The sequence below is a fragment of the Rhineura floridana genome, chromosome 3 (genome assembly GCF_030035675.1).
Source record: "Rhineura floridana isolate rRhiFlo1 chromosome 3, rRhiFlo1.hap2, whole genome shotgun sequence".
Lineage (NCBI taxonomy): Eukaryota > Metazoa > Chordata > Lepidosauria > Squamata > Rhineuridae > Rhineura > Rhineura floridana.
The window spans coordinates 230,184,642-230,212,442 of NC_084482.1; the positions used below are offsets into that span (position 1 = coordinate 230,184,642).

Sequence of the window (27,801 nt, forward strand, 5' to 3'; positions counted from 1 at the left end):
TCAGGTCTGTGGCTTCCTTTATGGAATCAATCCATCTCTTGTTTGGCCTTCCTCTTTTTCTACTTCATTCTGTTTTTCCCATAACTAGCCAAATATACTAAAGGCACTTTGCCTTTATAAACCTCTTGGGCACTCTTCTTCCGCATCTGTTTCGGTCCCAGGTTGGCTGCTGGGGGTGGTGGCTCGGAAGGGGTGGGTCTTACCACCTCCCTCTCTATCAGACTCAAAATATTTCCTTTCTTTTTTTGGCCACCTATCCTATTTTTTGGCCAAATGCTGCAAGTCTGCAGCTCCCACTTTCTGCATTATTGTGGGGCTGGGTGGAGGGCAGAAATCCACAGCCATCTCCCCAGACACTGTGGATGAGCCAAGTTTCCGGGGACAGACCTGGTCCCCCTTTCTCTGCTGACTGTCTGTTGTTATTTGTGAATTGCTCTATAAATATCCAGCTATTTTAGAACAACAACTAACAGCCCTCTGACTGTGGGCTACCCCTGACCCACCTCAATCTAGTGGCAAATTCACAGCCTTGACATGGTTTCTTCTGAGTTGTACCAATAAAGATTTTTACAACCACCCTCTGTTGTCTTGAAACAGTTTTCTTCCCTAAAACTTAATTTAACTATATGCTATGTGAAGCTTCTTTTCTCTCTCCTGAATCTCCCAACATCCAGCATCTTTCCATGTCCATGAGTTCTAGTGCCATGAGAGGTACTGAAAACTCAGCAGAGTTGGCCCCTGCCTTATTTCTGTGCATGTGTATTGTCATGGTAGGCACCACTACAGGAAAAGCCCTGCCGTGTTTGTCACCAGATGAACTACCACAGACTGTGGCACAACCAGGAGGGCCTCATCCTGAAATCTCCATTTTGTGGGGTTTGGTTATTATTATGACCCTGCAAGCAGCCACTGATATAGACATGTCATCGGACAGAAGAACCACCCACCAGCAGCATCTCAGTCTTGTCTGGATTGAGCCTCAGTTTATTAGCCCTCATCAAGTCCATTGTTGCAGCCAGGCACTGGTTCAGCACACTGGAAGGGATTTTGGCTGCATCCTCTGCCTGCCTGCCTGCCTCCAAAGTAGCTGCAGGGCAGTGGTGCCCGGGAGTGGCCTTGGTGGAGCGGAGGAGCCCCCTTGGAACCTCAGCAAATGAGGAAGCACCCTGGCGATGACCAGCCTGTTGTTGGGTGAAACTCCCTGGGCGGGAGCCTCACCAGGAGATGGAGAGAAATCTGGAGGATGGGGGGATTTAATGGGGAGAGAGATATATATGAGGGGGTGAGCTGCAGGGAAAGGGTGCCCATTGGGTCTGGCCTCTTATCCAAGGGCAGCTCCATCAGGGAAGGGGATTCCACTCTGGGGGGTCTCCCCAGTCACCAGCTCCGTGCATTGGGCAGCAGGAGCTGGGAGGCGGTTCACTTGCTGTTATTTTCCCGGGGGGGGGAGCTCCTCCTTCGGTTCCCAACTTCAAACAAGATGCCTCTTTTGGAGGGCGCAGGGCCCCCCCAGCTGACTGTGATTCTCCTCTGGCAACTGGAGGAGGAGGGGGGCAGTAAAGCCCAGTGACACAGTGGGGGGATCTGACTCCTTCTTGGGGAGGGGGCTGTTCCTGAAGGTGCCCCAGGTCTCGACACGACCCCCACAATGTTCTTTTTCTAAGACACAGCAGAGGAAGGTGGAGGGGTGATGTGTGTTGAGGGTCCCCCGGGGTTGGAGAATTGATAAAGGGTCCTGGGTCGCAGTCTTGTGTGTCTGTGGGGTGGGGATGCTCTTCTCTGGTGTGCAGCAACCCCACAGCTGCCAGAGAGTTGCTCCTTACTTGCTCCAACAGCCCCCCAAGTCACTTAGCATGGAGTGGAACAACCCCCCACTCAAATACTCTTACTCTTTACAGATCGTTTATTGCATCAGGTGTTCAGGGTGGTAACATATTTATCAACATGAAATAAAAGATGAAATGCATCAGAACAAGACATGACACACACACACACCCCGCAGATCCGGGAATGGCAGAGAGATCAGAGAGAAATCTCGATTTTGCCCCTTTACTCCACAAGTGCCTGAGCAAGACATTCTTGGGACTCTCCTACCTGGCAACCAATGACACCACCTCAGATTGGAGCCCCATTGGTTCCTGCCCAATCACCAGGGTGAAGAGGCAGAGTTTGGGCAGATGTTCTCCCAGGGCTGAGCGGCGTAAGTCCCACTCCATAGTCGGCTGTAGGGCAGAGGAGAGGGAGGGGGAGGGGGAGATAGGATGCAGAGCTCTTCCACAGTGGACTTGGGGGTCCTCCTGGGGATCGCGGTGGTGCTGGTCTCCCCTCCAGAGGTGCAAGGGCATAGAGCAGCCTCCAGGTGAGCAGAGATCCCCCCAAACATCAGTGGGGCAGCAGCAAAGGGGGATTCTGCTGGGGTGAGAAGGGGAAAAATGGGAGCAGCATCCTCCCCCCAGTCAGAAATAGTAGCTCAGGCTTTTCTGGGGTGGGAAGGAGAGTTATTTGTTTGCTCATTTATAGCAATTAATTTATATCTTTGTGTTCAGGATATAAATCCTTCCAAAGCAGCTTTCAAGTAATCCCCAATGTTACCCTATTAAAAAAAACCCAGGAACTGTTGATCAGTAATGCAGGCTATGAGACACACAGACAGGATGAGAGAAGGAAACCTGAAGCAAAAGAGTTAATAAGAGCAGAACAGAGTGCCAGGTTTGTCAAGGTCAGCAGCTGGTTGACAAGGGCAACCGGGTAGATAAGAAGAGAACTCACAGAAGCTCAGGTGTGGGGGAATGTCGTTTGTGTTTAATGCTTTTTGTCAGTAAAGACTCTTACAAGATACTTGCCTGGCCTGGCTTATTTTACTGGATCTATCCGGCACCAGAATTTCTTACTTGTACGATATCTATACGCATGCACCGACAGGGGTTATGGGCCCAGCTTATCATACAAAGTAACGGGTTCAAGTGTCGTTTACGTGACTTTGCTGTGGAGAAAAGAAAGTGCAAGAGGCAAGTAAAGAGTGGACAACATGGCTGTAAACCTGTCATCTGGGATGCCGATGGAGAGACTGAAGGCTGTAAACTACTCCAGCTGGAAATGGAGAATGAGAGCAGTTCTGATTAAAGAAGATTTGAATGATGTTGTAGAAAACCCCCTTCCGGCAGCTCCTTCAGCAGCGTGGACGAAGAAAGACGAGAAAGCGAAGGCTTTTATTACTCTGGGGCTGTCTGATTCTCAACTGTTGCTGGTGAGTAATGAGCCGACAGCTAATCAAATGTGGGAGAAGCTAAGAGCCGCTCATGTGCAGCAAACCGCAGGGAGCCGGCTGTGTTTAGCGCGGAAGCTTTATCAGATGCGTTTTACAGATGAAGTGACTATGACAGAGCATCTGGCTGAATTTCGTAGATTATTTGCTGAACTTCAAGATAGAGGAGTACATCATAGTGACATTCAGATGGTCTATATACTGTTATCTTCATTTGATCAAAAATGGGATGTACTGGTCTCTAGTTTGGAGACTTTACCAGACGGAACTTTATCTCTGGACTTTGTAGAGCAGAAACTTCAACAAGAATGGAATAGGAGACAAGAGAGTAAGAGGACTGAGATAAAAGAGACTGAGGCTGTACAACAACAACAATATCAAAGAAACAGGCAAGAGAATAAAATATGTTATTTTTGTGGGTCCCGGGGACATATACAGAGACATTGTTTAAGTAAGAAGAGAAATAACAGGGACTTTGGACATCGGAAACCAAGCGTGAACTTTATTGCTAAGGTGGATAATAAACTAATTAACTCTAAATGGCTTCTGGACAGCGGAGCGTCTAATTGCCTGATCACAGACTAGTTTATTTTACACATCAAAGCCAGTGCAAGAGAAGATCTACCTGGCTGACGGATCAACTCAGAATGCAATTGCAAGAGGCACGATCAGGTTAAGTAATTTGGGAACTATATTGACAGATGTGTTATTAGTTTCTGGTTTAAAATATAACATACTATCGGTGAGAAAACTAGCTCAAATAGGTTGTAAAATTACATTTGAAGGGAATAGATGTTTTGTGAGAAAAGATGGTGAAATCTGTATGCAAGGGAAATTACAGAACCAAATGTATATGGTAGAGAGCAAGCTTGATGAACCCACATGTGCCTGGATAGGAGTAAATAAAAACATACATGAGAACTGTATACATGAATGGCACAGAAAATTAGGGCACGCACATTTTGAGAAAGTGAAAAATACCCCAAAGCATAGTCAAGATTTGGAACTAACACATTGTGAGCATGTGGATGAATGTGAGGTATGCTATAAAACAAAAATGACAGTGACTCCAATTAATCAGAGCATAGAAAGTACTATAGAAAGTACGCCCTGAGAGCGTATTGCTATAGGGCGGTCTAAAAATGTAATAAAATAAATAAAATAAATAAATAAATAAATACTACCACGAAACCTTATCAGCTGATACATGTGGATTTGGCTGGACCTTTCCAGTGTTCAAAAGGTGGGGCAAGATTTTATTTAGTGATTGTAGATGATTTTTCCAGATTTACACATGTATTCTTATTGAAAAAAGAAAAGTGAAGCAGAAGATAAATTAAAGGCATTTATACAGAGGACAGAGACACAATATGGGGTTGTTATCAAAAATATCAAATCAGATCAAGGAGGAGAATTCACCAGTAATTCGTTTAAAACATATTTGGAAAAGAAGGGAATAATACAAAGTCTCACTGCTCCCTTCAGCCCATTTTCTAATGGGACTGCAGAGAGGAGGAACCGGTCGCTGCAAGATTCAATGAGAGCCATGCTGGCTGATGCAGACATGAATAACACCTATTTGGGGGAATGTATTCTGTACACTGCTTACATTCAGAACCGCCTTCTGCACAGAATAATAGGCATGTCTCCATATGAGAAATTGACAGGAAGAAAACCCAGGGTAAAACACATAGAGCGTTTTGGAGCAAAATGCTGGGTGCATGTTTCAAAGCAGAAAAGACATGGTAAATTAGCCCCAAGAGCTCAGGCAGGTCGCATTTTGGGATTTCAGAATTCATATTATAGAATTTGGTTGCCTGAGAAACAACAATTAGTGTTAAGTAGAAGCATAAAGGTGATAGATAAACCTTGGAAAGACAGTCAAACAGTAATACTTGATGATGAAAGCAAGCAGGAAGCAGCAGATGTTCCTTTTGGGCATCAAATACCATTAAGAACCGCATTGACTGACTTAATTCAAAGTGGCAAACGTACTGTGAAAAGACTGAGGAGTGAAGACATGGCAATGCAAGATAAAGAGGCGCCAGGTACAAGTGCAGGAACAAGTGCAGACACAGGTGCAGGGCCAAGTAAAATTGAGAGTGAGGAAGAAATGGAAATAGATACTGTTAGACGGTCAGAAAGAAAAATGAAAGGAAAACCACCTCATAGATTTACATTTAACGTTACACAAAAGAATGATGAGACAGATGAATATCCTGTAGAATGGGAAAAAGAAGGTCCAATAGACAAAGAAACAATGGATCTCATGTGGAAATACTGTATTGAAGAATGAAATATAAATGAGTGTTATCAAATAAAAGTGAACAAAATGCTGTATAACATGTATGAATAAAGAAACAAAACTGAAATGGAAATAGAGACTGTAAAGAGAAACAAAATAATGTGTATATATATGTGTATTGAACTTGTAATGTATGACTGTAAAATAAGATAAATGTAGTTTTGTGATCTGTGAGTCTCAGGTGGGGGCTGTTGATCAGTAATGCAGGCTATGAGACACACAGACAGGGTGAGAGAAGGAAACCTGAAACAGAAGAGTTAACAAGAGCAGAACAGAGTGCCAGGTTTGTCAAGGTCAGCAGCTGGTTGACAAGGGCAACGGGGTAGATAAGAAGAGAACTCACAGAAGCTCAGGTGTGGGGGAAAGTCGTTTGTGTTTAATGCTTTTTGTCAGTAAAGACTCTTACAAGATACTTGCCTGGCCTGGCTTATTTTACTGGATCTATCCGGCACCAGAATTTCTTACTTGTACGATATCTATACGCACGCACTGACAGGAACCTCCCCCAGGACAGGACAGAGAAGGGCAGAGCAATCCGCAAATTAGTCAGACAGAGATTTTCAGCTTTAAAAATAAGAAATAACTACTTTATTTAACCATGGACTGCAAAAAAGACAAATAATTGGGTGTTAGATCAAATTAAACCAGAACTGTCACTAGAAGCTAAAACGATGAAACTTAGGTTATCATACTTTGGACATATCATAAGAAGACACGATTCACTAGAAAAGACAATAATGCTGGGGAAAGCAGAAGGGAGTAGAAAAAGAGGAAGGCCAAATGAGAGATGGATTGATCCCATAAACGAAGCCACAGACCTGACCTTACCAGATCTGAACAGGGTGGTTCATGACAGATGCTCTTGGAGGTCGCTGATTCATAGGGTCACCATAAGTTGAGAGAAGGTGAGAGAAACCCAGCAGAACCAGCTTCTGGATTTTCAAGCGCCATCCTGTGCCACTGCAGTCCAGAGCCCTGAGAAGGAGCTGCTTTGCTGCCAGGTGTGCAGACTCAGGCATTACCGTCCTTGTCCTAGAGGTCCACTGAGCACGTGTAAACCTGCAAAGCTGAGCTTTGTCACAGAGAAAGTAAGAAGGAGCCAAAGAACATCAGAAGCGCCCGGCTGCTGGACCAGGCCAACGTTGTGACTTGTAGCCATGGGCAGCCTTTATCCTCTATGAAGTTGCCCAGACCCCGTTTAAAGCCACCCAAGTTGTTGGCCGTCACTGCCTCACATGGGAGCAAACGCCCTAGTCTAACTTTGGGCTGTATGAAGGACTTTCTTTCCGGGCTCCCCACGTGGCCTCCCCTGACCCCATGGACAAGGGGAAGCAGAGCTGGGCGACTTCAGCATACCGCTGGGACTGAGCGTCAGGGTGGAGGATGTGTGGGGCTCTGGAGGGGGCAGGTGAGCAGGGAAAGTGGCTTTATCTCTGCAAAGGGCCTTCTCCATCCCCTCCCTCGCCTCCAAAAGTCTGCATCTTCAGAGCCAGGACAGGCCGATACTGGGGGGGGAGGTGCTTCTCCTCCACATCAGGGGATCTCAAGGGAGCAGCAAAGTCTAACTGATGAGTGCTGGAGGCAGAGAGAGAGAGAGAGAGAGAGGGAGAGAGAGAGAGAGAGAGAGAGAGAGAGAGAGAGAGAGAGAGAGAGAGAGAGGAACCCATCAATTAGGGGGTGAGGAAGGAGGACAATCCCTGCCAGACTTCAGGGCACTTCCTGTTGGAAGTGGGACAAGAGCATCTCCTGGTTTGTTCTTTTGTTTGTGCTCCAGAGGGGAGACAGAGCGAGGGTCCTCCAGATGGAGAGGCTGGATTACCTTTACCTGGGATACTCTGACTGACTTCCTTCCGTCACTAGACTGTGACATCTTTAGAGAAGCTTACCTGCCCCTCCTCCTTCTGCCCTTTCCACTCCTTTGTCCTCCGGCTGCCCAGGAGAGAGGAGACATCCCTTTGTCTCTCTCTCTCCAAACATAGGGCTAACTCTGACACCTGGGAGTTATGCCTCTAACTTAGCTAGTTAGTTAGAACTAGGTATGCCTTTCTATCTACTATGTATTTCTATAGATAAGTTTTTCTTATCTTACTAAGTCTCTAGCCTCAGTGATCTCAATGCAGGGTAAAAGCCAGCTTCTAAGGCAAACGCACACACTGGCTTTAGGTCAAAACCAGCTCTTTGAAATGAGCCCGGAAACTAATTGGTAGCCAGTGCAGAGGTCCTGGCCCTCTCTTTGTTGGTCTGCACCTCACCTTTGGTCCAGCAGCTGTGGCTTGTGCAAAAGGCCACACTTTGCCTGCTGGCTGGAGCCACCAGCTGCAGACATGTCATACCATAGCTCCAAGAGCCACACCACTTGCTGTCAATCCATTACCAGCCCTGAGGGCCAAGTTCTCTTGGTGGCCCAGAAAGTCCTCAACAAGTTGGGACCTGGTTGCCCGAAGGTGTCCTTTTGTCCATATAACCAGATGTCCATCTGGAGACAAATGGGGGCAGGGCCTTTTCTGTTGTGGCACCTACCTGGTGGAAACATCCAACCACATGCCCAAAGTAAGGCTGAGTTCTTAGTGCCTGAATTTACACAACAACTTCATAAGCTCATCAAAACAAATCTGGATGAGGAAGGAGATCCTGGAAGACTAGGGATGCCATAATTATCACTCTTTTCAAGAAGGATGATAGAACAGATTGTGGGAACTACCAAGGCATCTCTCTTCTAGCCACTGCAGGTAAATTCCTTGCTAGGATCCTTGCAAATTGCCTCCTACCTATCTCAGAAGACATCCTCCCTGAATCCCAAAATGGTTTCCGCCCTTCCAGGGGGACAGTGGACATGATCTTCACTGCACGACAGCTTCAAGAAAAATACAGGGAGCAAAACCGACCTCTGTATATGTTGAAATGTACGAGGTTCAACTCCAGCTTGGTGGGTTGAGGCTGCATGGGGTTAAAAGGATAGCTAGGGGGAGGCCTCTTGCTTGCTAGGCTATATCTGTCCTTTGATCCCTTCCTGCTGTCTCTTCCTTCCTGCCAGACTGATATGCAAAGGATGCTGATCCCAGTTCCTTCCCGCCTTCCCAGTTCTTCTTTCTCAAGAGGGGAGCAGACATCTTTGCTTTGTCTCTCCTCTCAAACAGCATGAGGGTGAGTACTGGGACCAGTGCTCGCTGCTCCAGCATAGGCAGTTAGCTAGATGCAAGGACTCTTTCCTATCAAACACGTATTTCCAGAATAAAGTAGTTATTTCTTATTTTAAAGCTTAAAAGTCTCTGACTAATTTGCAGAGAAGGTAGAATCTTAGCAAAGATTCAAACACACCCACGTAAGCTTGCTCAATAATATCCATTCTGCAGCGCATCAATGACACTCTCCGAGAGGTTATGGCCCAGCCATGCAAATGAAGATTTGAGCAATTAATGAGCTTCTTCTGTGTTTCGAATCAAGGGAGCTAGTAGAGACCTTCAGAGTTTTTAGTCAGTGAACAGAGTTAAGCCTTTACTTAAGGATGGCTACCATGGCAGAGTGGCTCAGTCTCGACAGACTCGCCCTTGGAGAGTGGAAGCGGTGGTCATTCTGAATCAGAAATCACCTAAGACAACAAAAGCTGTTGGATGTGATCACAGGATTGGAACCACCAGGAGATGCTTCTCCTCGGGAAGAACAAAGAGTTTGAAAGGAGAAAAACAAAAAGGTACAAGACCTTATTACTAAGTGCTGAACTAACTCCCAAATCTCGTTGATCATGAACTGTAAGAATGCCAGAGAGATGTGGTCTACGCTGGAATCTAATAATCAGCCGAGAGGCCTAGCACATTTAAAGCAATGTTAAGAAGCCTCATTAACTTACAAATGAGGGATGATTCCTTTGAGGGACATTATTATTATTATTATTTATTAAATTTATATACCGCCCGACTAGCAATAGCTCTCTGGGAGGTGAACATAAAATAGCATAAAAATACAATGAATAACAAAATAATACTAAAATACAATCAACAATCCAATACAATAAACATTTTAAAAAGTAAATCAGTGTAACTTAAAATGCTTCAGAGAATAGGAAGGTTTTGACCTGGTGCCGGAAGGAGAGCAGAGTCAGCGCCAGGCGTACTTCCTCGGGGAGACTGTTCCATAGTTCGGGGGCCACCACTGAGAAGGCCCTAGATCTTGTCATCACCCTCCGGGCCTCCCTGTGAGTTGGAACCCGGAGGAGGGCCTTCGTAGCAGAACGTAGTGTATGGGCCGGTTCATATCAGAAGAGGCGTTCCTGTGAGGTATCGTGGTCCCGCACCGTATAAGGCTTTATAGGTTAATACCAACACTTTGAATCTAGCCCGGAAACATATTGGCAACCAGTGCAAGCTGGCCAGAACAGGTGTTATATGCTCGGACCACTTGGTCCTTGTCAGCAATCTGGCCGCCGCATTTTGCACTAGTTGTAGCTTCCAAACTGTCTTCAAAGGTAGCCCTACATAAAGCGCATTACAGTAATCCAAATGTGAGGTTACCAGAGCATGTACCACTGATGTAAGGTCCTCTTTACTCAAATAGGGACGTAGCTGGGCTACCAACCGAAGTTGGTAAAACACATTCCTAACCACCGAGGCTACTTGAGCCTCAAGTGAGAGGGAAGAGTCTAAAAAGACTCCCAGACTACGAACCCGGTCCTTTAGGGGAAGTGTAACCCCGTCCAGGACAGGGTATATATCCACCATCCGATCAGAGAACCCGTCCACCAACAGCATCTCAGTCTTGTCTGGATTGAGCTTCAGTTTGTTAACTCTCATCCAGTCTATTGTCACGGCCAGGCAACGGTTCAGCAAATCGACAGCCTCACCTGAAGAAGATGAATAGGAGAAGTAGAGCTGCGTGTCATCAGCATACTGATGACAACGCACTCCAAAACTCCTTGACCTCTCCCAATGGCTTCATTTAGATATTAAAAGCAGGGGGCACAAAACTGACCCCTGCGGGACCCCATATTGGAGAGCCCGCGGTGTCGAGCAATGTTCCCCAAGCACTACCTTCTGGAGACAACCCGCCAAGTAGAAGCGGAACCACTGCCAAGCAGTACCTCCAACTCCCAACTCCGCGAGCCTCTCCAGAAGGATACCATGGTCGATGGTATCAAAAGCCGCTGAGAGATCAAGGAGAATCAACAGAGTTACACTCCCTCTGTCTCTTTCCCGACATAGGTCATCGTACAGGGCGACCAAGGCTGTCCCGGTGCCAAAACTGGGCCTAAAACCCGATTGAAATGGATCTAGATAATCAGTTTCATCCAATAGCGCCTGGAGCTGGCCAGCAACCACTTGTTCCAAGACCTTGCCCAGGAATGGAACATTCACCACTGGCCTATAGCTGTTAAAATTGTCTGGGTCCAAGGAAGGCTTTTTCAGGAGTGGTCTCACCACTGCCTCTTTCAGACAGCCCGGGACCACTCCCTCTCGTAAAGAGGCATTTATCACTTCCTTGGCCCAGCTACCTGTTCCATTCCTGCTAGTTTTTATCAGCCAGGAGGGGCAAGGATCCAGTACCGAAGTGGTTGCACATACCTGTCCAAGCACCTTGTCCACGTCCTCGAGTTGAACCAACTGAAGCTCATCCAACAAAACAGGACAAGACTGTGCTCCAGACATCTCACTAGGACATCTTACTAAATTCATGGTGTTAATGCAAGGGATAGAGGAAGCAAGCACAGTTTTGGATGGACCTGTTCAAATTGCTTTGTTTCTAGATTCTCTACCCAAAACAATGGAAACTTTTGTACTTATACTGCAACAACAAACAAAACTTTAAACGAGATTATCTCAGAAGTGAGAGAGCATTTGTCTCAGGAGGCAGCGAAGAAAAAGGACAGCGCATCCTCTTTCCTAAGCAAACAAGCTGGTAAACAAGCTTCTGGCCCACAGCCAGACAGATGCAGATTTGAGGAACAAAAATTTTCCAAAGGTGTGAAAACCAATGTTTTTAACTTTTTAAAAAAAAGTCTTGAAAGCTTTTAAAAAATGTTTTTAAAGATGTTTTGTTTTAATGTATTTTAAAGTCTGTTTTTATGATGTTTGAAGTGTTTTTAGTGCTTTTGTTTGCCGCCCTGGGCTCTTGTTGGAAGGAAGGGCGGGATATAAATCAAATAATAAATAAATAAATATTTGCTAATGAAATGCCTGAGGTACGCTCATGTGCTATCTACTTTGTGGTTTTCCAGAAAGTCAAACATCAACAGTTTTCTGGGAACATTCTGTAACACACTCTGTACATGCACTCTGCAACATTTCCCCGTCATCTTACACATCATTCCCTTTGTCTCTGCAAGGTTCAGACCAAAGTTCTGAGGCTCATAGAATTTTAATTCCACAACAGGTAAAATAGTAAGGAGTCAGTATGTTTCCTAATTGCCCAGTAACAATCTAAAACCTGCTCCCACTTCCAAATGTCCTGCCTCAACAGCAAAACCACTAACAGGATTTTAAAATGTTTTAGAGTAATTTTTATTCATCTCCAAGTGTGGCTGAGCTTCATATACAGTCAGGCCCTTAATGGGGCCATGAGGGAGAAATGGTGAGGGGTCCCTCTGAGAAAGATGGGGGGGTTCAGAAAAGGAACTGGTTGTTGTGGTGGTGGGGATTCGGCAGGAGTTTTCGGGGTCTCTCTCTCCCTCCTTCATTGGAAGACTTTCCCTTCACTCCTCTCCCTCTCTCCCCTTCTGACCCCCTCCACAATCTTCTCTGTCCCCCTTTCAGTCCAGCCCAAGGTGGTGATCACCCCCACAGAGGATGACTCCCCATCACACAATGCTTTGCTGATTTGCACCATGGCTGGCTTTTACCCCACAAAGATTGAGATCAAGTGATTCAGAAACGGGAAGGAGGAGAGTGTGGACCACAGGCCCCACCCGGAATGGGGACTGGACCTTTCAGATCGAGGTGATGCTGGAGACACAGCCAAAGTGTAGAGACGTCTATGCCTGCCAGGTGGAGCATGCGAGCTTTGAGAGCCCCATCACCGTGTAGTGGGGTATGAGATTTGGGTTCCTCCCACACCTTCCCAGCCCTGGTCCGTCTCCCCAATCGCCTGCTGAAAAGGGGGAGCATCCTGGGACTGGTCCCAGGCCTGCCTCTTCTCCCTCTAGGCCTTTCCTGAGGCGCAGCCGATATCATAATGGCGTTGTATAAATCTATGGTGCGGCCGCATTTGGAATACTGTGTACAGTTCTGGTCGCCTCATCTCAAAAAGGATATTATAGAGTTGGAAAAGGTTCAGAAGAGGGCAACCAGAATGATCAAGGGGATGGAGCGACTCCCTTACGAGGAAAGGTTGCAGCATTTGGGGCTTTTTAGTTTAGAGAAAAGGCGGGTCAGAGGAGACATGATAGAAGTGTATAAAATGATGCATGGCCTTGAGAAAGTGGATAGAGAAAAGTTCTTCTCCCTCTCTCATAATACCAGAACTCGTGGACATTCCAAGAAGCTGAATGTTGGAAGATTCAGGACAGACAAAAGGAAGTACTTCTTTACTCAGCGCATAGTTAAACTATGGAATTTGCTCCCACAAGATGCAGTAATGGCCACCAGCTTGGACGGCTTTAAAAGAAGATTAGACCAATTCATGGAGGACAGGGCTATCAATGGCTACTAGCTGTGATGGCTGTGCTCTGCCACCCTAGTCAGAGGCAGCATGCTTCTGAAACCCAGTTGCCGGAAGCCTCAGGAGGGGAGAGTGTTCTTGCACTCGGGTCCTGCTTGCGGGCTTCCCCCAGGCACCTGGTTGGCCACTGTGAGAACAGGATGCTGGACTAGATGGGCCACTGGCCTGATCCAGCAGGCTCTTCTTATGTTCTTATGTTCTTAAGATGTGGATGGGGATTGTGGGGCTGGTCTTTGTGGCACCTGGACTCTTCCTCTGCATGAAGAACAAGAAAGGTGATGGGGCAGTGCCAGGGGAGGTGGAGGGTGTGGTGGGGAATTGGACCTGCCCAGAGACTCTCCTCCTCTCCCTGGCAGACGCTCTGAGGGCCCCACTTTGAGAGAGAGGGCCCAGTGTCCCGGAGGGAGATGCCATTGCACTTTGGAACATTTAGGGGGCTAAATTGTCCCCAGACTAGAAATATACGCCTCACACCTTGCTTCTCGCACTTTGTAGGAATGTTGTTGTTGTATTTGGAAATAAAAGGTGTTTGATATAAATGTAATATCGGTTTATTTCCTTATGACCTGCTTTTAACCTTCCAGTGGCTCTGATAATAAAAGCCTATTCAAACTGGATTATGCCTTTCCGATCATATATTTTATGCATAGTTGCTGTAATGGCCCATATACTGTTGCCATCCTGTATTACAAAGACATTCCTTCTTACTTGCTATCTTAAAGAAGCTATATAATCTTTGTCTTTTCAATAAACCGGGTTTCCATTCCCGAAGGCATCTTGCTTGAAGGTATTGGGTCCCCTTTGCAAAGGTAATCTTGTGTTGTGTTGTATAATTCTTATCCTCTGGTAGTGGATAATTGCGCACCTTCCCGGGTGTACGTGAGCTGAGAAGGCAGTGACGGCTTGCGTGTTGGGTTTGGACCTAACATTGTCATCTGCTTTGGGGAACTGGGAACCCTTTCTTTAAAAGAGCATTTTACCCAGACTTTTTTGTTTGCTCCTTTGTGGGTGGTGCTGAACAGGTCCATGGGTCACCCATGGAGGGGATTCCATCATCCTTAATGCACATTTGAGCAGGAAGAAATTGCACTGATGAAGAATCCCATGTGAGGGAAGGCCCCCCACACCTTAAACAAACATCCAGGCTGGGCCTCTCAGACTTATAAAAAACTCCTCCTTATAACTAGTGATATCAACCACCTCCCAATATTCAAATCGGGGGGGGGGTCCCAGATGAAGAGGCTCCATTTGGAACCCAGAGCTCTGCTGCACAGAGAACAGAAGACCACTGCTGTTGTTTGTTTCTGTGCCAAAAAAGGCACCCAAGGCGGCTCACAAAGGGTGGCAAAGTGGAACACAGTCGTATGCTGAGTCAGACCATTGGTCAATTCAGCTCAATACTGTCCGCACTGACTGGCATGTTGCGCTGTGTGTAGTTGTGCTGCTTAATTTCATTTAAAAGCAGCACCACAGCAAGCAGAGAGTAACAGCAGATGTTGAAATGCGAGTGTGCCAGCGCGTGCGTGCGTTTGCCTAAGAGAGCAGGCTTTTACCCTGCATCAGCTTCACTGAGATTGGAGAGTTAGTAAAATAAGAAAAGCTACTTTATTTATAGAAATACATAGTAGATAGAAAAGGCATATCTAGTTCTAACTAACCAACTTAGTTGGAGGCATAATGCCCAGGTGTGGGAGTTAGCCCCATGCTTGGAGAGAGACAAAGGGATGTCTCCTGTCTCCCAGACAGTCGGAGGACAAAGGAGTGGAAAGGGCGGAAGGAGGAGGGGCAGGTAAGCTTCCCTTCTGGAGCACAAACAAAAGAACAGACCAGGAGTTGCTCTGGCCCCACTTCCAACACCCCTTCTCAACGAGCGTTTGGTTCAGCCCACGAGGTTCATCTTGTCTCGCAGTTTGCAATGTCTGACTTTGCCCAGCGCCTTCGTGAGAGCGTCTGCAGTTATGTCTTCTGTTGGACAATGCTCCACCTTGAGTAGTCCTCTGCGGTAGGTATCTCTAATGAAATGGTGCTTCACGTCTATGTGCTTGGCCTGTGAACTCACCCCTTCTGACTCCATGAGTCTGATGCATGCTTGGTTGTCCTCATGCATCACAACAGGCCCAGGTATAGAGATGCCTAAATCTTTGAACAGTTCAAGCAGCCACATCAGTTGTCTGCTTGCTTCAGAAGCTGACACATACTCTGCTTCTGTGGGAGAGAGTGCTACAGTCTCGATCTGTAGTGACTTCAGCCCAATCAGCATCTGCATATCCCTCTAGCCTGGGATCTCGGGTGGCTGACAACTTTAGTTTCATTGCTGCAGTGCCCTTTAGACATCTCACCACTCTCTTTATTTATTCCCAGGCCTTTTTGGTTGGCGAGCTGGTTTTCCTGCACAAGTATCCCACTGCTAACACCAGAAGGATCCATCACCCTCTCTTTCAATTTGCATTCCAAGGTAGTGAGTGACATCACCCAGGCACTTCACTTCAAACTCCTTGTTGAGATGATTTACTACCTGTTGCTTGTCCATTGGATTTTGATAAGCCAACAGCAGATCATCAACATAAATCAGTAAGTAAGTCCATCTATTGTCTCTGGCTCTGGAAGTTCATCTCTTATGCGGTAAGCAAGTCTCTCTGATAGTACACCTCTGTTGGTGAGTTCAGAGCATCTGGGTGCTGGCGCTTTGGCTGCCCCTTCTGGCTCTGTTGCCTCTTCTGGCTCAGCTTCTTCCATTTTGCTGTCATCTGTTTGGTGTGGCACCTCTTCTGGTCGGTGTGTGCACTTTTTTTCATCAAAATGGACAGCTCTGCATCCTTCAACTTTGCCAGTTTTGGAATCTATGACTCTGTATCCCTTCTGCATTGGAAAATACCCAATGAGTATTACTTCCTTGGCAGTGTTGTCAAGTTTGGATCCCTTTTGTTTTGGAATGTGCACAAAGGCCTTGCACCCAAATACACAAAGGTGAGACATACTTGGTATCCTACCATGTCACAGTTTAAATGGCGGTTCTGCAGGTAAATAGCAATAGCCACAGCTTCTCCCCAGTACTCATTTGGTAACTGTGCATCATCCAACAAGGAACGAACCATTTGTCCAAGAGTCCTGTTCATTCTCTCCACAACCCCATTCTGCTCTGGGTTGAAGACAACTGTAGTCTGGTGCTCTATGCCTTCCTCATGGAGAAAGCCTTGCATAGCCATAGACACATGTTCCCCTCCATTATCAGATCTTATGATCTGTGGCTTTCTGTCAAATTTGTTGGACACAATCCTAACAGAGTCCTTCAGTTTTTGAAATATTTAAACGATTTGTCCAGTGTGAATTCTTTCATGCACCGTAAGGGCGCATCTTTCACTGAAGCTTTTTCCACACTTGAAGTATATATAAGGTTTGTCCCCTGTGTGAGTTCTGTGATGCGAAGTAAGGTGGCCTCACTGACTGAAGCTCGTTCCAAACTCCAAGCATTGATAAGGTCCGTCCCCGGTGTGATGTCTTTCATGTAAAGTAAGGGTGGTACTCTGACTGAATGTCTTTCCACACTCAAACCATTTATAAGGTTTGTCCCCTGTATGAGTTTTGTGATGAGAAGTAAAGGTGCTACTGTCACTGAAGCTCTTTCCACACTCCAAGTATTTATAAGCTTTGTCCCATGTGAGTTTTTTGATGTTGAGTAAAGGCAATACTCCACCTGAAGCTTTTCCACACTCAAATCATTTATAAGGTTTGTCCTCTGTGTGAGTTCTTTGATGCGAAGTAAAGGTGCTACTCTGACTGAAGCTCTTTCCACACTCCAAGCATTGATAAGGTTTGTCTCCTGTGTGAAATCTTTGATGTGAAGTAAGGGTGCCACTCTGACTGAAGCTATTTCCAAACTTGAAGCATTTATAAGGTTTGACCCCTGTGTGAGTTCTTTGATGCAAAGTAAGGTTGCTACTCCAACAGAAGCTCTTTCCACACTGCAAGCATGTATAAGGTTTGTCCCCTGTGTGAGTTCTTTGATGTGAAGTAAGGGTGCTACTCCGACTGAAGCTCTTTCCACACTCAAAGCATTTATAAGGTTTATCCCCTGTGTGAGTTCTTTGATGTGAAGTAAGGGTGCTACTCTGACTGAAGCTCTTTCCACACTCCAAGCATGTATAAGATTTGTCCCCTGTGTGAGTTCTTCGATGTTCAATAAAGGCGCTTCTCCACCTGAAGCTCTTTCCACACACCAAGCATGTATAAAATTTGTCTCCTGTGTGAATTGTTTGATGCACAATAAGGGTGCTACTGTCACTAAAGCTCTTTCCACACTCCAAGCATTGATACGGTTTATACCCTGTATGAGTTCTTTGATGCAAAGTAAGGTGGCCACTCTGACAGAAGCCCTTTCCACATTCCAAGCATTGATAAGGTTTATCCCTTGTGTGAGTTCTTTGATGTGAAGTAAGGGTGCTACTGTCACTGAAGCTCTTTCCACACTCCAAGCATTTATAAGGTTGGTTCCCTGTGTGACATCTCTGATGCCTAGTAAGGTGGCTATTGCACCTGAAGCTCTTTCCACACTCCAAGCATTTATAAGATTTGTCCCCTGTGTGAGTTCTTTGATGCACCATAAGTTCGTTACTCCACCTGAAACTTCTTCCACACTCCAAGCATTTATGAGGTTTGTCCCCTGTATTAGTTTTGTGATGCAAAGTAAGGTGGCTACTCTGACTGAAGCTCTTTCCACACTCCAAGCATTGATAAGGTTTGTCTCTTGTGTGACATCTCTGATGCCTAGTAAGGTGGCTACTCCACCTGAAGCTCTTTCCACACTCCAAGCATTCATAAGGTTTGTCCCCTGTGTGAGTCTGTCTCTCCTCCTGTCTCTTTGCTCCATCTTGACTCCTCACTTTCTGCCCCTGCACCTGCTCCTCGGCTTTTTCCAGTGATACTTCGGATGGTTCTCCCTCAGCCTTGACCCCCAGATGTATCCTGATGGATGAAAAGGAAAGGAGATAAAATGCTGTGGAGAAATCCTGTGAATATATTATGATTTGTACTTTGAAAACATATTTCTGGGAGCTCTGTTGGTATCAGAGTTTAACTGTCAAAGCTGAAGGCCTTGTATGGAGTTAGTTTAGCAGTAGTTGCTTGGTAGCAGGTTGTGAAAACAGACGCAGACAGAGATAATTTTTACAAAAATCTGCTCTCATGTTGCTCCATCTAAGGTGGACAGCCCAGTACTTATGCACAGATGGAATTTACAAGCCTAGGGTGGATCCTGCCTGAAAGGAACATGGCCATTTCCACTGCCAGAGGGCATCTCGCATACCCTCCCTGCCTCCCAAAAAGGTTAACCCCCAGTTACCTGCAACACGGGACAGTGCTGGAAGATGAGACCCACAGGTGAGATGGCACTCTGTGAGCTACTGGGGAAGAACAAAGGACAAGTATGAATAGCTCTGTGACTAATGGCTCTGCTGGGTCAAAAGCCTAAAGGAAGCCCAGAGGCTGATGTGCACAGATGCAAAAGGAGAGTCCAGAGCTGTACGATGCACACAATAGGAACATGGAATGTGAGAAGCATGAACCAGGGAATGTTAGAAATTGTCAAGCAAGAAATAGAACGCATCAACATTACAAAACGTGGCGTGAGTGAATCAAAATGGACAGGAAGGGGACATTTCCAGTCAGGCAACTACAAAATATTTTATGCAGGAAATGAGAAATTAAGAAGAAACGGGGTTGCTTTAATAGTGAGAAGTGATGTAGCAAAAGCAACTAGGAGCTATTATGCAAAGTCTGAGTGAGTGATATCAATGAGATTTATTGGGAAACCTATCAACAGAACCAAGTCTATGCTCCAATGAGAAGGACATGCAAGTAAAGCCAAGGCTCTTACCACGTATGGAGTGAGAAGTGCCAGATTACAGCAAAGCCTTTGACTGTGTAGATCATGAAGAACTATGGAATGCTTTAAAAGCAATGACGGTGCCACAGCATCTGATTGTCCTGATGCACAACCTATACTCTGCACAAGAGGCTACTGTAAGGACAGAATATGGAGAAACTGATTGGTTCCCAGTTGCAAAGGGTGTCAGACAGGTGTCTATTTTATCACCCTATTTGTTTAATCTATATGCAGAACATATACAGAAAGAGGGATTGGACCAAGATGAAGGAGGTGGAAAATTGGAGGGAGAAATATCAAAAATTGAAGATATGCAGATGATACCATACTATAACCCTAAAATAACGAGAAAAGAAGAGTTATGTAACTTTAAAGTTGGCAACAAGGACACTGAATTTGTAAAAGATTATCAATGCCTCGGCACAGTCATTAACCAAACTGGAGACAATAGTGAAGAAATCAGAAGAAGTCTTGGACTCTGGAGGGTAGCTATGGGAAAAGATCCTGAAATGCAAAGATGCATCACTGAACACCAAAGTCAAGATCTTGGAGACCATGGTATTCCCGATCTCTATATATGGATGGGAAAGTTGGACAATGAATAGAAAAATCCACTCATTTGCAATGTGGTGTTGGAGTAGAGCTTTGTGGGTATCATGGATGGTGAATAAGACAAATAATTGGGTGTTAGAACAAATTTTACCAGAACTATCAGTAGAAGCTAAAATGCTGAAACTGAGATTATCATACTTGTTGGGTGAGGGAGGGGGACTCTCCCAGACACCCTCCACCGTCCCAGAAGCCAATTCTCCACCCATGGCAATTGACTCTGACAAAATATCTTTCTCTGCCAAGGCTGTGCCCGCTCACAACAGCCCTGCAGGGTAGTAGACTGTCACCACCCTTTATACACCCTGAGCCAAGGGGAAACTTTGAGCCCAGAAAATTTGCCAAGGATTACAGACAGCAAGAGCCAAATAGGCACTCCTTTCTCTGAAGCCCTTAAACAAAACACCCAATTCACACAGTAGTCGTGGTCAGTGGCCAAGGTACTGGCTCAGAGCCAACCCTCTCCTGCATGAACACACACTGGTAAATAGAAATAACTTTATGAAAGAATGAAAGAGGCGCACAGTTACAGCAGCAAAATAGTCCCTTAATATCAACACCCAAAAGGGGCAAGGTAAGACAGAGGGAGTTCAATATCAACAGAAAAGAAGAAAGCTATTTAGCCTAGTCCGTACTTACACACAGGTAGACAGTTGCACACACCCCTCTCCTCAGAGGGAGCAACAGTCAGGAGAGTTGATGCAAAATGGAACCTCAGCAGGCAACATCAAGGAGGCATGATGGGACCCAGAAGTGTCCTGCCCAGAGTAGGAATCGTGAAATGGAGGTGAAACTGGAATTAATTCTTGTTTTATTAAAGTAACATCAAAGGCAAGGTGTCTCATAGATTTTGCTAACTAACTCACTGTAATCCCTAACTACTCAGGCTTACTCTGCAGCGTGTATGGGAAGTTGATTCAGCACCCACTACCTGAGGGTGCGGGTTTAAATTGGGAAGGCTTTTGCTCACAACCTCTGACTCCTGCGCAGCGCTTCCTTCTGACCAAGTCTCTTTCCTTGGTGGCGCACACAGGGTGATAGAGGGCATGTAGACGTCTGATCATCGAACAGTCTAGACTCCTCAGGTGCCAATTTCAATGAAGGGGAAGGAGGCGTTATTGTGGGGAGATGTTTGAAGGGCCCACCAAGGACCTCTGGGGGGGTGGAGTTGCTGCGTGCGTGAGGTCTTGCTCCAATGGCTCTCCTGGGATGCTTGGTAAGGGAGAGGTCTCCATGTGAGGAGGCGACATTCCCATGGTAATCAGAGAGCGGTCAGGCATGTCTCCTTCCCCTAGATTTTCAGGAGCATCCTCCACATCTGTCATCTCTCCCATCTGCGGAGCTGGGGGTGTGAACTCCCCTCCAGAGTCCCTCTGCTCTAGAATGGGGTTCTGAGGCTCCCCCAACTCTCAATCCAGGCCCCCCTGCATCCCCAGGGTCTCGACAAAGAGGAACGCAAGCTAAGGTTTGAGCCCCATACTTATGGCAAACTCCCCAGCAACAAGCCAGATCCAATTAACCAATCTGGAAATTTCTTCATGGAAAAAGGGCCCATCAAAAACCTGGCCAAATGGAACATCCTCCCTAAAACTTCAAGGGCTTTACGACCGTGATAGAGCCCGGCTTCTACAGATAAGAGGGTGTTAGGGTGGGCCTCTGATTACCCGCAGCTGGGAAATAAAACTGCCAACTCAGAGCTCTAATACAGAAGCCAAATGTTAACCTGCTAAGATCCCACACTAACAAATGAAACCCCACAATTCTTTGCTACACAACCATCTTGAATTCAGGTTCTCATGACGTTCCCCTTTTTTGAAAGATGACATTAGAGGTTCAACACCTCTGATTTCATCACTGCTCCAAGTGAAGATGGTCAGTAAGCAGACTAACAAAACTTTCTCCAGCAAATTATTAAACGTAAATCCCCAAGTGTGATATGTTACTTCTAACCTACGTGTTCTAAAAAGATAAAATTCAAAAATCTTTTCTAAAACAAGGAAACAACTATTAAAATGCCATAGGAATAAAAGGTTCCTAAAAAGTAATCAAACTGGGCATAAAAGTGAATAAAAGCATGAGGAAAAACAGACACTTCCAAAAATCAGGTCCAACTCCAGGCATAAGTCATAAAACTATAAACATCCACATCACAGGAATTTTTAGAACCAAGTTAAAATAAGAAATAACTACTTTATTTAACCACGGACTGCACAAAAGACAAGTAATTGGGTGTTATAACGAATTAAACCAGAACTACCACTAGAAGCTAAAATGATGAAACTCAGGTTATCCTACTTTGGACACATCATGAGAAGACATGATTCACTAGAAAAGATAATAATGCTGGGAAAAACAGAAGGGAGTAGAAAAAGAGGAAGACCAAACAAGAGATGGATTGATTCCATAAAGGAAGCCAGAGACCTAAACTATGGATAAGAAGGTGTTAGGGTGGGCCTCTGATTATCCGCAGCTGGGAAATAAAACTGCCTACTCAGAGCTCTAATAAAGAAGCCAAATGTTAACCTGTTAAGATCCCACATTAACAAATGAACCCCACAATTATTTGCTACACAACCATCTTGAATTCAGCTTTCCATGACACTTTGGACACATAATGAGAAGACATGACTCACTCCAAAAGACAAGAGGAAGACCAAACAAGAGATGGATTGATTCCATCAAGGAAGCCGCAGACCTGAACTTGCAAGATCTGAACAGGGTGGTTCATGACAGATGCTGTTAGAGGTCACTGATTCAAAGGGTCGCCGTAAGTTGAGAGAAGGTGAGAGAAACCCAGCAGAACCTACACCTTGCTGCTGTGGCCTCCTGCACAACTCCATCTGCAGGCTTCCTCAGGTGTCAACTGCTACTCCCTGCAAGGCCTTGGGAGAGCTGTAGCCAGTTGGGGCTCACAAGGGAGAAGACAACTGCCAGAGGGTGGGGAAGAGAGCTCCCCCTCACTAGCTAAGGCTCCCCCCCCCAGTGTCAGGCTTCTTTTAACATGTGCCGGGGTAGGAGTAGGCGGGAGCCTGCCATTGAGGTACTATTGGACAGGGGACATAATAGCAGTGGGAGGAGACTGGCCGTTCCAGGGGAAGGGATGTAAGACATCTTCATCCTTGCATCCCTTCTGGTCTCCCTTCCAACCCTTGGGACACTGGTGGCTATGCTGGGAACTCCCTGGATCTTACTGTCCTGCTGATGAATGCAAAGTCAGTGACTCAGAAAACCACTTTCATTCAGGACTTAATCCTGGAGAAATGCATTGACCTTGTTTGTATTACCGAAACCTGGCAAAATGACCAAAGTGGAGGAGGTCTCTCCCAGCTCTGCCCACTAGGTTTCTAGATTCAGGGGACAGAGAGGTGGGGTCACAATTGTCTGCAGGGAATCTATCTCCCCAGTCAGGTACCCTGTCCCTAACATTTCCAGCTCTGGTGTTGGGTCAGGGAGACAGGGTGGGATTCTGTTGCTGTACTGTCCACCCTGCTGCCCAACAGTCTCCCTCCCTGAGCTGGTGGAGCTGGTCTCGGTGTTGGTGTTGCGGTTTCCCAGGTTGATGATCCTGGGTGACTTCAACATATATGCTGAGGTTAGACTCATAAGTCCAGCTCAGGACTTCATGGCTGCCAAGAAAACCATGGGGCTGTCTCTAATATCATCTGGACTAATGCATATGGCAGGACACACACTTGGTCTTGTGTTATGTTAGGGACAGGAAGAAGGTGATCTGAGGGTGGAGGGGTTCTTAGTGACTCCGTTGTCACGGACAGATCACCACCTGACAAGGTTTAACCTTTGCAGGGGTGAAGGCCCGATTAAGAGACTCATGGATCCAGATGGTTTCTGAAATGCTCTGGGGGATGTTCCCAGCATGGTTGGCAACAATGGTGAAGCCCTGGTCAATCTCTGGAATACGGAGGTGACCCGGGTGGTGGACACTATTGCTCCAAAGCACCCTCTCCCACCAGGGAAGGACCATAATACACCTTGGTTTACTCAAACCTTGGGCCTGATGAACCGGCAGGGACGACAGCTAGAGCGACGATGGAGAAGAACTCCGTCCGCTTCTGATCGAACACAGGCTAGAGCTCCTTTTTGAGCCTATCATGTGGCTGTGATGGCAGCGAGGAAAGTGCACTTCTCTGCCACCATTGCATCTGCTCAGTGTCGTCCGGTGATGCTTTTCTGAGTGGTCCATGGTCTTTGGGGCTCTGGCCCTACATTAGACTCTGAACCCTCAGTCAGTCACTGTGACATGTTTTCGACGCACTTTGCAGATAAAATTGCTCCCATTCGGACTGACTTGGAATCTTCATTAACTGCAGTTGAGCCAGATGTCCCTGAAGCTTCCTCTGGTCATTTTTCCATGGATACTTTTCAGCTTGTGAAAAGTAGTGGAAAATATTATTAAAAAATTACCAAACATGGAGTGCAACACAGCAATCATGGGATATGGGAAAATGTGCTCTCATGCATCAGTGATTGTTTAAAGATCAGGAAGGAGAAAGCAGGAATAAATGAACAGTTCTCCCAATGGAGGGATGTAAGAAGTGCCCCCCCGCCAATCATCAGGATTCAGACCTGTGTTTTTAAACTTGTTTCCAAATGACATGGATTTGGGGTGAGAAGTGAGGTAACCATTGATATCAAGTTCAGGGTGATTAAAATAAAGAGGGATTGTGAGGAACTCCTAAAGGAACTCTCCAAGCAGGCTGGGGTATTAAAGCGCAAATGCAATTAAATGTAAGCAAGTGTGAAGTGATGCACAGAAGTGAAAAATTCAAAGCAGGAGACCATCTAGGGAGACAATTGGACCCTTGGATGATAAGGGAGTCAAAGGTGCCCTAAAGAACGATAAGGAGATTGCAGAGAAGCTAAATGAATTCTTTGCATCTGTCTTCACAGTGGAAGATATAGGGCAGATCCCTGAACCTGAACTAACATTTGCAGGAAGGGATTCTGAGGAACTGAGACAAATAGTGGTAACGAGAGAGGAAGTTCTAAGCTTAATGGACAATATAAAAACTGACAAATCACCGGGCACGATGGCATCCACCCGAGAGTTCTCAAAGAACTCAAAGGTGAAATTGCTGATCTGCTAACTCAAATATATAACTTGTCCCTTGGGTCCTCCTCCGTGCCTGAGGACTGGAAAGTGGCAAATGTAACGCCAATCTTCAAAAAGGGATCCAGAGGGGATCCCGGAAATTACAGGCCAGTTAGCTTAACTTCTGTCCCTGGAAAACTGGTAGAAAGTATGATTAAAGCTAGATTAACTAAGCACATAGAAGAACAAGCCTTGCTGAAGCAGAGCCAGCATGGCTTCTGCAAGGGAATGTCCTGTCTCAGTAACCTATTAGAATTCTTTGAGAGTGTCAACAAGCATATAGATAGAGGTGATCCAGTGGACATAGTGTACTTAGACTTTCAAAAAGCGTTTGACAAGGTACCTCACCAAAGGCTTCTGAGGAAGCTTAGCAGTCATGGAATAAGAGGAGAGGTCCTCTTGTGGATAAGGAATTGGTTAAGAAGCAGAAAGCAGAGAATAGGAATCAACGGACAGTTCTCCCAATGGAGGGCTGTAGAAAGTGGAGTCCCTCAAGGATCGGTATTGGGACCTGTACTTTTCAACTTGTTCATTAATGACCTAGAATTAGGAGTGAGCAGTGAAGTGGCCAAGTTTGCTGACCACACTAAATTGTTCAGGGTTGTTAAAACAAAAAGGGATTGCGAAGAGCTCCAAAAAGACCTCTCCAAACTGAGTGAATGGGCGGAAAAATGGCAAATGCAATTCAATATAAACAAGTGTAAAATTATGCATATTGGAGCAAAAAATCTGAATTTCACATATACGCTCATGGGGTCTGAAGTGGCGGTGACCAACCAGGAGAGAGACCTCGGGGTTGTAGTGGACAGCACGATGAAAATGTCGACCCAGTGTGCGGCAGCTGTGAAAAAGGCAAATTCCATGCTAGCGATAATTAGGAAAGGTATTGAAAATAAAACAGCCGATATCATAATGCCGTTGTATAAATCTATGGTGCGGCCGCATTTGGAATACTGTGTACAGTTCTGGTCGCCTCATCTCAAAAAGGATATTATAGAGTTGGAAAAGGTTCAGAAGAGGGCAACCAGAATGGTTGCAGCATTTGGGGCTTTTTAGTTTAGAGAAAAGGCGGGTCAGAGGAGACATGATAGAAGTGTATAAAATTATGCATGGCATTGAGAAAGTGGATAGAGAAAAGTTCTTCTCCCTCTCTCATAATACTAGAACTCGTGGACATTCAAAGAAGCTGAATGTTGGAAGATTCAGGACAGACAAAAGGAAGTACTTCTTTACTCAGCGCATAGTTAAACTATGGAATTTGCTCCCACAAGATGCAGTAATGGCCACCAGCTTGGATGGCTTTAAAAGAAGATTAGACCAATTCATGGAGGACAGGGCTATCAATGGCTACTAGCCATGATGGCTGTGCTGTGCCACCCTAGTCAGAGGCAGCATGCTTCTGAAAACCAGTTGCCGGAAGCCTCAGGAGGGGAGAGTGTTCTTGCACTGGGGTCCTGCTTGCGGGCTTCCCGCAGGCACCTGGTTGGCCACTGTGAGAACAGGATGCTGGACTAGATGGGCCACTGGCCTGATCCAGCAGGCTCTTCTTATGTTCTTATGAAAAATCCTAACTGATCCGGTGGTGACTGACAAGAGAGAGACCTTGAGGTCATAGTGGACACCTCAATTAATATGCTGATGTTATAGCTATGAAATTTGTGGATTCTGTGTGAGGGATCATTAAGACACAGTTTGAAAATAAAACTGCCAATATCATAACGACATTGTACACATCTAAGATGTGATCCTACTTGGAATGGTGTCTTCAGTTCTGGTTGCCTCACCGCAAAAATAGTATTCTAGAGGTGAAAAAGGCAGAGAAATAGGCAATCAAACTACTCAAGGGTGGCAACATTTGGGGATTTTTGCTGCAGAAAAAAGCTAAGAGGAGACAAGATAGAAGTGTATGATCACACCAGTCATTTAAAGCACATTCAACACAAATGTAAAGCACACGGCTTCCCCCAACAAATCCTGGTTAATAGTTTTTCCTCACTGCGCTACATTCCCAGCACCCTTCATAAACTACAACTCCCAGGACTCTTTGGAGGAAGCCACATGCTTTTAATGTACACTGTGGATGTGCCATAAAGGTGCATGGTGTGGAGAAACTGGCTAATACCCTCTGATTCAGTAGGGAACGTACAGCTGGCGTGTAGGAAGACGGAGCAGGAACTACCTCCCACCAATTTGCATCAATTTCAGGAAAAACGTCAATCGCTAAACAGTTTGTCTGCCGGGCTACCCTGAAACAGGGAAGGCAGGGCCACGTTTCTGCTTTCCTGAATTAAACAGTGACCTTAAATCTAACAAAATAGGAAACTGTGGAGGGCTGGCAGAATGATGGCACTGAAAGAAGAGCCTCACTATTCAACCATCACAGCTGAACCAAAGGACAAATGAGGACACAAGAAGAAGCGGCCCATTTAGCGCACTGTTGTCTCCTTAGCTCTGTTCCGACTATGAGGCGCCTCCATCTGCAAGCTGATTGCCACGAAATTCATCACCAGAACCGCAGATGTTCCGAGGGATGCTCCGATCCGGCCCCAACACAGCCAGCCCAGCTCAGGGGAGAGACAGAGGGGACATGGGCAGAGCTGCATCCTCTAATCTGGAGGCTCTGCGGGGAGGGGGCACTTAAAGGGGGTCATCACCCTCTTCCACCCTCCCCTCTGCCCCCGATTGCATACCTTTGTTTCAAGGATGCCCCCCACGCAACCCCGCTCACCAACATCGCTGCGCATGAAGAGGGATCCTCGCTTCCAGCCTGCTTTTCTTGTAGAGAGGCGGGGCAGGAAAGGGAAGTCCCCTGTTTGCACTCTTTCCTTTCTTGCTATTTGTTAACCCTTGAAGAGCAAAGTGGCTGAAGCTGCTCGGCTGCTTCAGAGGGAGAGCGAGGGGAGAGGGAAGCCCCTTTCTGGCCGGTGACCCTTCTCCACATTAAAAATAAAAATGCCAGGCACATTTAAAAAAAAGATTTTGAG

The 27,801-nt window shown here is 46.0% G+C and overlaps 1 pseudogene; it reads right to left on the reverse strand.

Moving 5' to 3' along the window:
• Window positions 1-16,654: 16,654 nt before the first annotated feature.
• Window positions 16,655-27,801, reverse strand: part of LOC133379111 (basic proline-rich protein-like) — an 18,927-nt pseudogene continuing 7,780 nt past the window's right edge.